The following is an 11,465-nucleotide window of genomic DNA, read 5'->3' as shown; positions in this document are numbered from 1 at the left end:
ATAAATGATCAACACAAATGTTATTTTATATTTATTGCTTTTATCTGTACTGTAGGCAGACATGGCTCGAAGCAAACTGTCAGATGAACAAAGAAAAAGAAGACAGAGAATAGACAGTGATCCAGACAGCAGAAGGGACAATCGAGAGAAGGAGAGACAAAGGTGGAAGAACAGGGTCCAAAAAAAAAAAATCAGCTACCTCCTGTTTGCAAGAATGCTTAGAATTGCAGCACACTTCAAGGACCAGGAAGAAACGGCCACTGACCATGTTGATGGAGGAGATGGAAAATGAGGTAGGCGAAGAAGAAGATACAATGGAGGAGGAGGTAGAGGAAGCAGAAGATGGAGATTTGATGGAGGATGAGGAGACATTCAGAAGTCCCGATGGAACTGTGGTTGATATAACTATCAACAACATTGACAAAGGAGACAGGCTAGCAGTGATTTATGATGACCACTGGTGGCTAGCAAAGTGCCTCCAAATAGGGAAACATCCTTCCTTCCAAACATGGAAGGAAGGATGAAGGACATTCTAATGAAACTAACAGGGAGCTCATCTCCACTCCAGTCAAGCCGCACAAGAGAGCTCTATAGCATAACTCCTGATGTTATGGACTTCATTGAGCACAAACATGTTCACCGTTTACTGCCCAATGTCTAATCGAAGGAGCCCTGCTTTGTTCTCGTTTATCTTTAGGATGGGTTTAGTTTAAAGTTAACCTTTTACTTTGTTTATATTATAGAGCTGGTGGTGTATTGAGTTAATTCTTGGTTAATCATTAAAGATCTTTACCTTTCACAGTCCCCATTTTCTTGGCCTGTTTATGTTATATGTGCCATTTCTCTAAATTGATGGTCTCGTAACACACAGAGGATTTTGGATCCTGCATAGTTCATTGACTTTGCTAATAAGTTTTAAGTTTGTCCTTAAACAGTTAAATGCATTTATAATCCAAGCATAGAGGGACTGAAAACACATGAATTTCTCATGTGTGCTTTACGGCCTTGTTAACAGACCTTGTTTGCTGTCATTTTACATCAGTCTGTCAACACTGTCAGTTTTGTCCCACCCTAAAATGTGGGTTTTTGTCTTTAAAAAAAAAAAAAGCCTTTTACTTATTTTAATTTTATTGAGTTAATTCACTAAAACATTGCATGGATTACATGCAGTGGTGTCTTAACTGCATATAACCACACTTAACTGCATATAACCACAGATTAAATATGTTACATTTTAAAAATAAATAACAAAATTACGTTTTTTTCCAATGGCGTTGTTCCTCAACTGTGTAAAATAATAAAAAAGGGAATACAATTTTTTTTTAGCACTTAACTAGGAGTAGGCACACCATTATTAGATATTTAAATACTTAAAAGTGTCACTGAATCATTTAAATTAAAATAAAATGATTTCTAATGCATCAGACGGAGTTGACAAATGTCAACACACAAATTGGATAAATGTCATTTCTTATAAAAAGTGATTTTATAAAAAACGTGTTCCTTTACATGTTTGTTATAGGTCAGACCTGTGTTTATAAGAAAATCTATTCCAAATGAATGTGCTGCCCATTTTAGTTTTTTAGGTTTCAAAAGTAGTTTTGTCCCTTATGTCAAGAATCAGTGATATATATATAGTACTACATCCACTGCAGCGGTTATTATTGATATTCACATTATTATTGTTTGCATTGCTATTCGTATGGCCAATACCATTACTGCTTCTACTGTAATTTCATATTCATTGATGTAATTTTCCAGTAGGGGCGAAATCCTCCGTGCGGCACGGTCCGGCACCCAGTGGCAGTTGCCAGCAGGTTGCCGCAGCTAGTCGGTAGGTTGTCAGCAGACGGAGGGTCGGCCAGGCGCGTCGTCTGCGGCGTGTAGTCGACGTGGGCCAGACGCATCTGCAGCGTGTCTGCGCAGACGTGACGAGTCTGCGACGACTCAGTGACAAGCTCTACTAAAGTGCCCGGACAGCGGAAGAAATCACTTTTATGATCATAGAATGGAGGAGCTGCAGTTTAGCTAGATAGATAGATAGATAGATAAAATAGATAGATAGATAGCGAGATAGCTAGATAGGTACAGATTTGATTTGATATTCCTTTATTTGTTCCACAGTGGGGACATTTAAAAAATCACAGCAGTGGTGCACATGCACATCAGAGCATTAATGAAAATAAATATAAAACACAAAACACAATAACAATACTAAAAACTAAATACTAATACTAAATACTAAATATACAGGGGAAACATAAAGTAAACTGCACTCAAAAAACTGATTCTTGGCCCTCATAAACATTAAACAATATTTTTAAGTAAAACGTAACTGAAATATATAAAATCTAAAGTGTATTCATTAAAACCACTTAAACACAATGTAAATATGCTTCGTATAACCTGAACATAAACAAATCAAGTAAACTTTACTTGATTGGATCACAGAAGGAGCATCTGTGCGTGCAGGAAACACTTCACCACGTGACCTCTTGAGAGTGGACTTGTCATTCTGACCGACAGAGCGACCGAGCGTGAAAAAGTTATTAGGTAAGTCCAATCCTTTTCCATCTTAAGTGTAATGTTATTTTATAAGTATTTTTACGAAGGTTGGTGAATTTAGGTTAGCAAAAAGGCTTGCTATGTAATTTAGCACGAGCTAGCAGCTTCAACATTAGCATAGTTTCACTGATTGGGAAATAGGTCTGACTTCGGTGGAGAACCTTCTGCTTTTTAACAGTTAAGCTAGCTTCCAAAGCGGTGGAGAATATTCTGCTTGCCAAGCTGCTGCAGCTCGGGCTGCGTGTGTCAACAGTTAGCTTAACTTCCACTATCTGGCTAGTCCCACGTGTTCACTAGCACTTGCTATCTGGCTTTGCGCTAGCTAGCAACGCAGTTTTACATGCTGACTCGCTTGACCGCGTGAAAGGTAACGACACTGGTTGTAGTACACGTCGAGACCCGCGTCCGTATAGGCCTCGGCTTCCTGAAGCCCAGAGGCGGAGCGCCGTGCTGCTCATGGTCAGGCTACAGCCGGTTAGGCTGCGTCATTTGCTAACACAGGCTACCGAAAGCTATGTCTTAACTGCTGGCACCTGCTGCTCGCGCTCGGCACGCGCTAAAATGCGTCACTTGCTTCCTCTTTACACTGCGGGCAACTAGCTGAACTACGTTCAAACTGCGGTGGCTTAAATATATAAATACAATGTTAACTTAAGATCAGAATCCTGTTCATTGACAATTAATGTTAGGGTGTTCACATGCAAGGAATATGATTTTATAACAAAAGACAAATACATATATAGAATAATATGCAATACGATATAAAAAAGGAAGAACAATGCAGTTGAGAGCTCTCTCACTCTCTCTCTCACACACACACACCTCTGCAGTTGGCTTATTCTCATCCTGGTTGAAAATTTACCTTGGAATATTTTCCATTACTTTCAGGTACACCATTCAAGCCAAATCCACAAAGCATCTTTCATCCTGTGGCAACCTCTCATTTTAGGTGAGTAATGTAACATATGATGATATTGATAAGTTACATCTTAATAAGCCATAGTTTTCTGCATAAATGTTGGCTCTATCTTGACAGTGTTTTCTTTTTTTGCTCTTTTAGGTGGAGGATGTCAAATACACAGCCAACATAACTAAGGTCGTCAGCAACAGAGGAGGAGCTGCTGGAAGGAAGATCCGACTCCTCATGGCTCCAACAGCTAAGGCAAGTGCATTTACTGGTTACGTTGTTAAGCAAAGTCGAATCTTGTGATAAAATCCATTTTAACACTGGTTTTAACAGAGTTCCCGCATCCATGAAAACCTAGAATTGTATTTATGCAGTCTGTACAATTGCTCTGGAGTGGGGTTTAAGAAACCTTGACCTAAGAGTGGAAATGTTCTAGATTGTAAGTTCCTAGTTGGAAACATGTTTTGCCCCGGGATAAGTGTAAAGTCTCAAGGACTTTTGACTTCTAATAGGTCATACACATCAGACAAGTGGGCAATATGTCTTCTCTTTCTCAAGGCTTGGGTCTTGAGGAGTAGTAGCATTTATTTACTGGCAAATAAACTACACACTACACTGTTATGTTCACTGCTATAACTTTACTGCTGACTTCTCTCTGTTTTAACATTTAATAGCTAAACTGGATATATATTGCAGATGTCCGTAAGTTAATTATTTTCTGGTCAAAAAGAACATTTCAGATATCCACTGACATTCTTCCTAGGAAGAATTACCTCGCTTTGCCATTCATGTGTTATGGGCTTTTTAATTTTAGATATCCATAATTGCATTTTTTTTAATAGTCTTACGAGGGGGAAAACTCACATTTCACTCGTATCGACGGGAAAACGGTATTCGAAGCAACATCGACCTTGGCTCAGGAGTACATTGCGCACAGTCTGACACTAGTGGCTTTGTTAGTCTGGTTATAAACAAACAGAATATTATTTTAATCATTTTGTCATAGCTTTTTACTAATGAAATACAAGTTGGATTTAGCGCTGTGACGCTGACAAAGGCAAGTGTAGGATACTTTTTAATTTGCCAGAACATGTCATAAGGACAAATGCCTTCTTTCAAGTGTCATAGTAATCCCTTGGGTGAGAATAAAAGGGTTATGAGCAATGTCCTGAAAAATATCTTAAAGTGGATACTCAAAATTGTATTGTGCCTTCTTTTGCAGAGTGAGGACATTGACCTCAAGAGGGAGTGTCCTCTGTGTGTCTCCCTCAATGAGGACAGCAACACTCTCATCAAGGAGTACTTGGTGAGTTTTACAGTGAGCTTTCAGTGTTAAACTTGCAATGTTTTCTTTCAAAATGGTCACTTTGTTTTTCACCATCAGAACGTCAACAGTGAGGAAGCTGAGCGAGAGATCGCGCAGACCACCATGGGCCTTTACAGGATTATCAAAGAAGGTGCTGATAAAGAGGACGAGCCAAAGGACATTGGAGTGGTGATCGAAGGTGTGGAGCTGCTATGCAATCTGAGAGGCATTGCCTTTGGATGTGCCATGCTCTTTGGCCTAATTTACACTCTCAACCTGAGCTATCCCCGAGAACTCAAATTCACTTTTGAGTTCATCCAGAAAGTGTTGATGAACTTGGATGGAAAGAAGTTGTCCCCAAAGGTCCAAACACTTAAAATCAAGATGCTTCAATGAGCTCACATGGTCAGCACTGGAGAGTTGAGCTAGCCACATTTTGGCGTGTTGGACATTGATATATTGACCTGGTAAGACTGTAAAGAAGCTCGTGACTTACTAGTTTGTGGTACTGTTGTCAGGTTCACTGGAAAAGCTGTTATGTGTTCTAATTGTTGCATTACCCAGGTTTATCAATACTGGTATCCATTTTATTAATGATTAATCCATTTTGTATTTTATTATTCATCATAATCACAACTCTAATTTTTAAGTTGTTGATGTCATAATGCATGGCTAGACTGGATATATTGTATACCTGTTTAACACTTCATGACTAAAATGTTGTGTTCTAATTGTTCCATTACCCAGGTTTACCAATACTGGTATCAGTTTTATTAATAATTAATCCATTTTGTATTACTATTCATCATAATGATCATAATCACAACTCTAATTTTTAAGTTGTTGGTGTCATATTGTGACTGTTTGTATACCTGTTTAACACTTTTTTGGTATTCGTCAATAAAGCCTTCTGAATTGTCCTTGTATGCATTAGTGATTTGTTTCAAATATATAATACTTGATTAAACAAATTAGGTTTATGTAAAATTTCCCCTTAACTTTATATGTAATAATACATAAGGTTTATGTATGAATTTGCATCAATTTAATTTCAATTTATTCAGACTGACTCAATGGGATAGAAAAGCATAATGTTTAATTAGATGCTTTACATTGAACTTATGTAATGAAATTACATGGAAAATTTACATGTAATTGAAATACTTAAAGTCAAGGTTTTTTGGATAATTATTTTTTTGAGTGTGCTGAGTTTGCCAGGATCTCCAACTGCAGTTGGATAGATAGATAGATAATTAGTGTCTTTTTGTAGACTTACTTACAATATGCAATAAGATATTGCTGTACAATACTGCTGTACTGTATTTAATATTGTTTTGCTATTACTTAAACTTTAGACTAACAGTGGCATCTCCTCAGAGTAGAGTATCATAGTGGCGGTATAACAGTAGGCCTATGACATGACATGGTAAAAAATATATATATTTGTTATTATTATTTAAAAAAGGCGGGTACATTATACATATTATGGTATATAAGCAGGCACGTGCACAGATAGAGCCCTAGTGGTGCTCAAGCACCAGCCCCTTTGCCCTGGATGAGAAAAGTGCCCTTTTTGCTGGAGCCCACTTTTTTCATTCATCAGTATTTAAGATTAAAAGTTACTCTCTCTGTCATAAACTCCCCCCAAATGTGTTTTAATATCCGACGGGGCATTTATTTGAGTTCTTGTGAGAATTTCGCCCCGACATGGGTCCGCGGCGCTCACGAGCTCCCCCTCGCCGCCGCGCCCCTCCCTCCTCCTCCTCCACCACTTCATCCTCCGGGCAGTGCTCCTCGCGCCACACAAACGGGTGCACCTTCTTCTCCTCTGACCCGCAGCATCAGACACACAGGTCATGACGTGTTTGTCCCCTGACGTTGTTTTGTGATAAATCAACCACAACATTAGCGCTGCTGAAAACATGACGTCACAACTGGTCCGACGTTTCCTAAAAAAATAAACAAACTAAAACTCACGAAATCCGTGATTTCAAATCCTTGTCCAGCTGTTTATTGACATTAGTTATGTTTAGAGAATAGAGAGAGAGGAGAGAGAGAAGAGAGATAAGAGAGGAGAGAGAGAAAAGAGAGAGAGGGAGATAGAGGAGAGAGAAGAGAGAGAGGAGAGAGATAGATAAGAGAGAGAAGAGAGAGAAAAGAGAGAGAGGAGAGAGGAGAGAGAGAGAAGAGAGAGAGAGAGAGAGAGAGAGGAGAGAGAGAAAAGAGAGAGAGAGAGAGAGAGAGAGAGAAAAGAGAGAGAAATGAGAGAGAGAGAGAGAGAGAGTTCTTATTCCGTTCTATTTAACGGGCTAGTCTAAGATTTTCGTGGCCAGACTGAAAAAAAAATCATACGGCCTCTCTTGTTCAGAGGGCCGGGCCAAATGTGGAGGCGGGCACCCCGAACTTTACGATACAACTCTTTATGCTTACCGAAACCGGAGCTATAAAGATAAAACGTGGAACAAGGTCGGAGAAGCCGTGGGACTACCTGGTAAGTTTTGAATGTATGTATTTGCTTTTATTCTCGCTATTTGTTGTACTTTACTATCAACCAACCGCCGGCATATGTGTTTCATGGCAGAGGAGATCTGCCGCCGTAGGTGGGAGACACGTATCAAAGAGAGAAGAAGAGAGAGAGCAGCGAGAAGCGCAGTGGGAGTGCAGCTCAGTCCACTAAAAAGTGGAAGTACGCTGCGGTCCTGTGGTTCCTTGACTAATTTATTACTCCGCCCCCGACGCGTCCGACGCGTCTGGTGTGAACACTTTATTCATAAAGAAAATGTAAGCTAGTGGTCTGATGCTGCCCAGAGGAAATGCAGGTCGAGGACAGCATCATCAGTGTATTGCTGCTAATGCTTCAACTTTGTCAGAATTTTTTTTTTTGGCATTGGGTGCCCTTTTTTTGGGTTTGAGCACCTGCCCCCCAAAATGTCTGTGCACGTGCCTGCACTAGCATATAAAAGTAAACAATGAACTGATGTTGTATCTTTATAGATCGTTTCTACCATCATATCTTCAGGAACTTGTAGTGCCATATTGCCCCACTTGAGAGCTGCGCTCACTAAATGCGGGACTACTTGTAGTTCCTAGAGTCTTAAAAAGTAGAATGGGAGCCAGAGCCTTCAGTTATCAAGCTCCTCTTTTATGGAACCAGCTTCCAATTTCAGTCTGGGAGGCAGACACAGTCACTTCATTTAAGAGTAGACTTAAGACTTTCCTCTTTGACAGAGCTTATAGTTAGGGCTGAATCAGGTTTGCCCTGGTCCAGCCCCTGGATATGCTATAGGCTTATAGCTGCTGGGGGACGTTTTAGGATGCACTGAGCACCTATCTACTCTTTTTTTCTCTCCTTAGAGATGAATTTTCATCTCTCCATCACACATTACTAACCCTGCTTTCTCCCCGGAGTCCTTTTGACTTCACGTCTCATGGGGTCATCGGACCCTATGAGACGACATAGATCCTATCTGCCTGATGGATCATCGAGGTCTGGATCGTGGAATTCCTGCTACCGACTACGCCACTGGCCTGTTGAGACTCCGCCCACTCCTCCTCTCTACCTCCATCTGCCAGATGGATCGTGGAGGTCTCAATCGTGGAATACACCTACTATGAACTATTCATACACTCTGTCATATTCATTGAATGTATTTTAACTCTAAATATGTCCTTCTGTACACATTACATCTATTGCACCTGTCCATCCTGGAGAGGGATCCTCCTCCTCCTCTGTGTTTCCTGATCCGATGTGAGGTTTTGGGACAGGGATGTCTATGTGTACAGATTGTAAAGCACTCCGAGACAAATTTGTAACTTGTGAAATTGGGCTATACAAAAAATAAACTGAATTGAATTTCTGAGATTTAGCTTAAAATATGCTAACATTAAAACATTTTTACTGGACCAAGGAAGAGTTTCTAAAAATGAAAGTCAGACTTTTGTATGTTAAAAAAAGCATCTTTTTAATTATTTGAAGTCCTGTATATAGATTCCCCCAAGAGTTCCAGGAAATGACTGATGCAGATGTGTTCCATACATATCTGAAATCCCCTACACTGGCAATCAATCAATTTGAATGTATCAATTAGGACATTTTTCAAAGTAAAAGTCCTAAATGTTTAAAGAAATCTGTCATTTTTTTAAATGTTTGAGGCGCTCTAGATATGTTTTTCCTCAGAGTCCCAGGCAATGACTGATGCAGCTGTGTTCAAGGCATTCCTGACTGCCATTACCCTGGAAATCAAACATATTTACTGTCTCAATTAGGAGATTTTTGAAATTATAAGTCCTACATTTTTACGAGAAATCGGTAATTTCTTTAATGTTTGAGGTGCTTTATATATGTTTTTCTTCATAGTCCCAGGCAATGACTGATACAGCTGTGTTCAAGACAGTCCTGACTTCCATTACCCTGGAAATCAAACATATTTACATATTTTCTCAATTAGGAGATTTTTCAAATTAATAGATGATGTTGTATGTCTACAGATGGCAAAGACCCCTTTGTGTTAAACCAAATTAATTAGATTTAATTAAAATGCAGATACACTCCACTTGTCAGTCTCTATTTGACCACTAGATGGCAGTGTTAGAAATATAAATATCCTTTGGTCGGGCAGGTGAGTCGATCGCTACACAAAAAGTACAAAACAAACAAATCCCACAAAATAAACACAACAAACAATGCAATGTAAATTGATGTGACAATATATGTTTAAACAACCCTCGAATGCCAGAAGTCTAATTGCAAACGGTGCAACATTTATTGAGGATTCCTTAGCATATAGGAAGATTATTGTTCCAGAGCAGTACCAATGTGTTATGATTGAAATATGCAGTCTAAGAGGAGATATCGAGGTAGTGAACTTTTATAATTCTTGTAAAAAGCTGTCTATGCAAATGTTTCACGAGATATCAGAACATATTGGAAAAAGAGAAATTTGGTGTGGAGACTTTATTGCTCATAATTCATTATGGGGAAATGTGTACTGATAGCAATGGAGGGGTAGTTGAAGAATTTATAGAGAAAAGATAATTCATTTGCCTTAATGATGGAAGAGGCACTTGAGTAGATTCAATTCAATTTAGTTTATTTTGTATAGCCCATTCTCACAAATTACAAATTTCCCTCAGAGGGCTTTACAATCTGTACACATAGACATCCCTGTCCCAGGACCTCACATCGGATCAGGAAAAACTCCCAAATAACCCTTTCACATGGAAAAAAGGGAAGAAACCGTCAGGAGAGCAACAGAGGAGGATCCCTCTCCCCTGATGGACAGGTGCAATAGATGCCATGTGTACAGAAGGAATCATTACAGAGTAACAACACATTCAATGAATATGATGCTAGTAGGCATGGACCACGAATAGTTGGTAGTAGGCATGGACCACGATCCAGACCTCCATGATCCATCAGGCAGATGGAGGCAGAGAGTATGAGTGGGCAGAGCATCTACAGGGCCATGGCATAGTTGGTAGTAGGCATATTCCACGATCCAGGCCTCCGTGATCCATCAGGCAGAGGTAGAGAGGTGTAGTGGGCGGGGCATTGGCAGCGCCATGGCATCAGACCCAGCCAGACCCAATGGACCCTATGAGAAGTGAAGTCACAAGGACTCCGGAGAGAAAGCAGAGTAATAATGTGCATGTTAGGATCTCTGTCTTCCCCTGCTGTTTTTCTCTTCTGTTGTCCCCTTACCTCCTCTCCTCATGTGTGTTGTCGTTGTGCCATGTGCTTTTGTTTTCATCTCACCCCGCAGTTTCCCTCCTCCGAACTCCGCCCACTGTCACGCCTCCCTCCAGAAGAGCCAGCTGGGGCTCATCTCACCTGATCATCTCCAGCTGGCTTAAATACCCCGGTCCTGCTCTTGCTCACTGTCAGGTCGTTGGTTTACCAACCCGAAGCCAGTCTGTACGTCCACTCGCCCTGTGAGTTTTTCTTCCCGTCGTTACGCCGTAACCTGTACTTTGTTTTTTCCCCCGCTCAGTGTAGAGACACGGTCGTCACCTGAGTGAGAAGCCAACTTTAACTGTTTTTCCTTTTTTTTGAGTGTTCGGTCGAGCTTCCCTCCCGACCTCGGAGCAAGAGACTTTGGTCCAAGACCCCTGCATTTTTGTTATTCTGTTTTGGCTTGTCCTTGTTTTTGGAATAAAGAGCTCTTGTTCAAGCTGTTGTCAGTCTGCGTTTGGGTTCAATCTCCATACCAACTCATAACAGTGCAATCGAGAGATGAAAATGCATCCATAAGTAGAGAAGAGGATACAGGTGCTCAGTGTATCCTAAAATGTCCCCCAACAGCTTATTGGCCTATAGCAGCATATCTAGGGGCTGGACCAGGGCAAACCTGATTCAGCCCTAACTATAAGTGCTATCGAAGAGGAAAGTCTTAAGTCTACTCTTAAATGAGGTGACTGTGTCTGCCTCACGGACTGAAGGTGGAAGCTGGTTCCATAAAAGTGGAGCTTGATAACTGAAGTCTCTGGCTCCCATCCTACTTTTTAAGACTCTATGAAGTAGCCCTGTATTTAGTGAGCGCAGCTCTCTAGTGGGGCAATATGATACTACAAGCTCCTTAAGATATGATGGAGCATCACCAATCAAGGTGTTGTTGGTGAGGAGAAGAATTTTAATGTGATCTCTTTTCTTAGTTTTAGTGAGTACACAAGCTGCAGCATTCTGGATCA

The sequence above is a fragment of the Pseudoliparis swirei genome, chromosome 24, assembly GCF_029220125.1.
Source record: "Pseudoliparis swirei isolate HS2019 ecotype Mariana Trench chromosome 24, NWPU_hadal_v1, whole genome shotgun sequence".
NCBI classification, from domain to species: Eukaryota; Metazoa; Chordata; class Actinopteri; order Perciformes; family Liparidae; genus Pseudoliparis; species Pseudoliparis swirei.
This window is presented reverse-complemented; position numbering follows the sequence as displayed.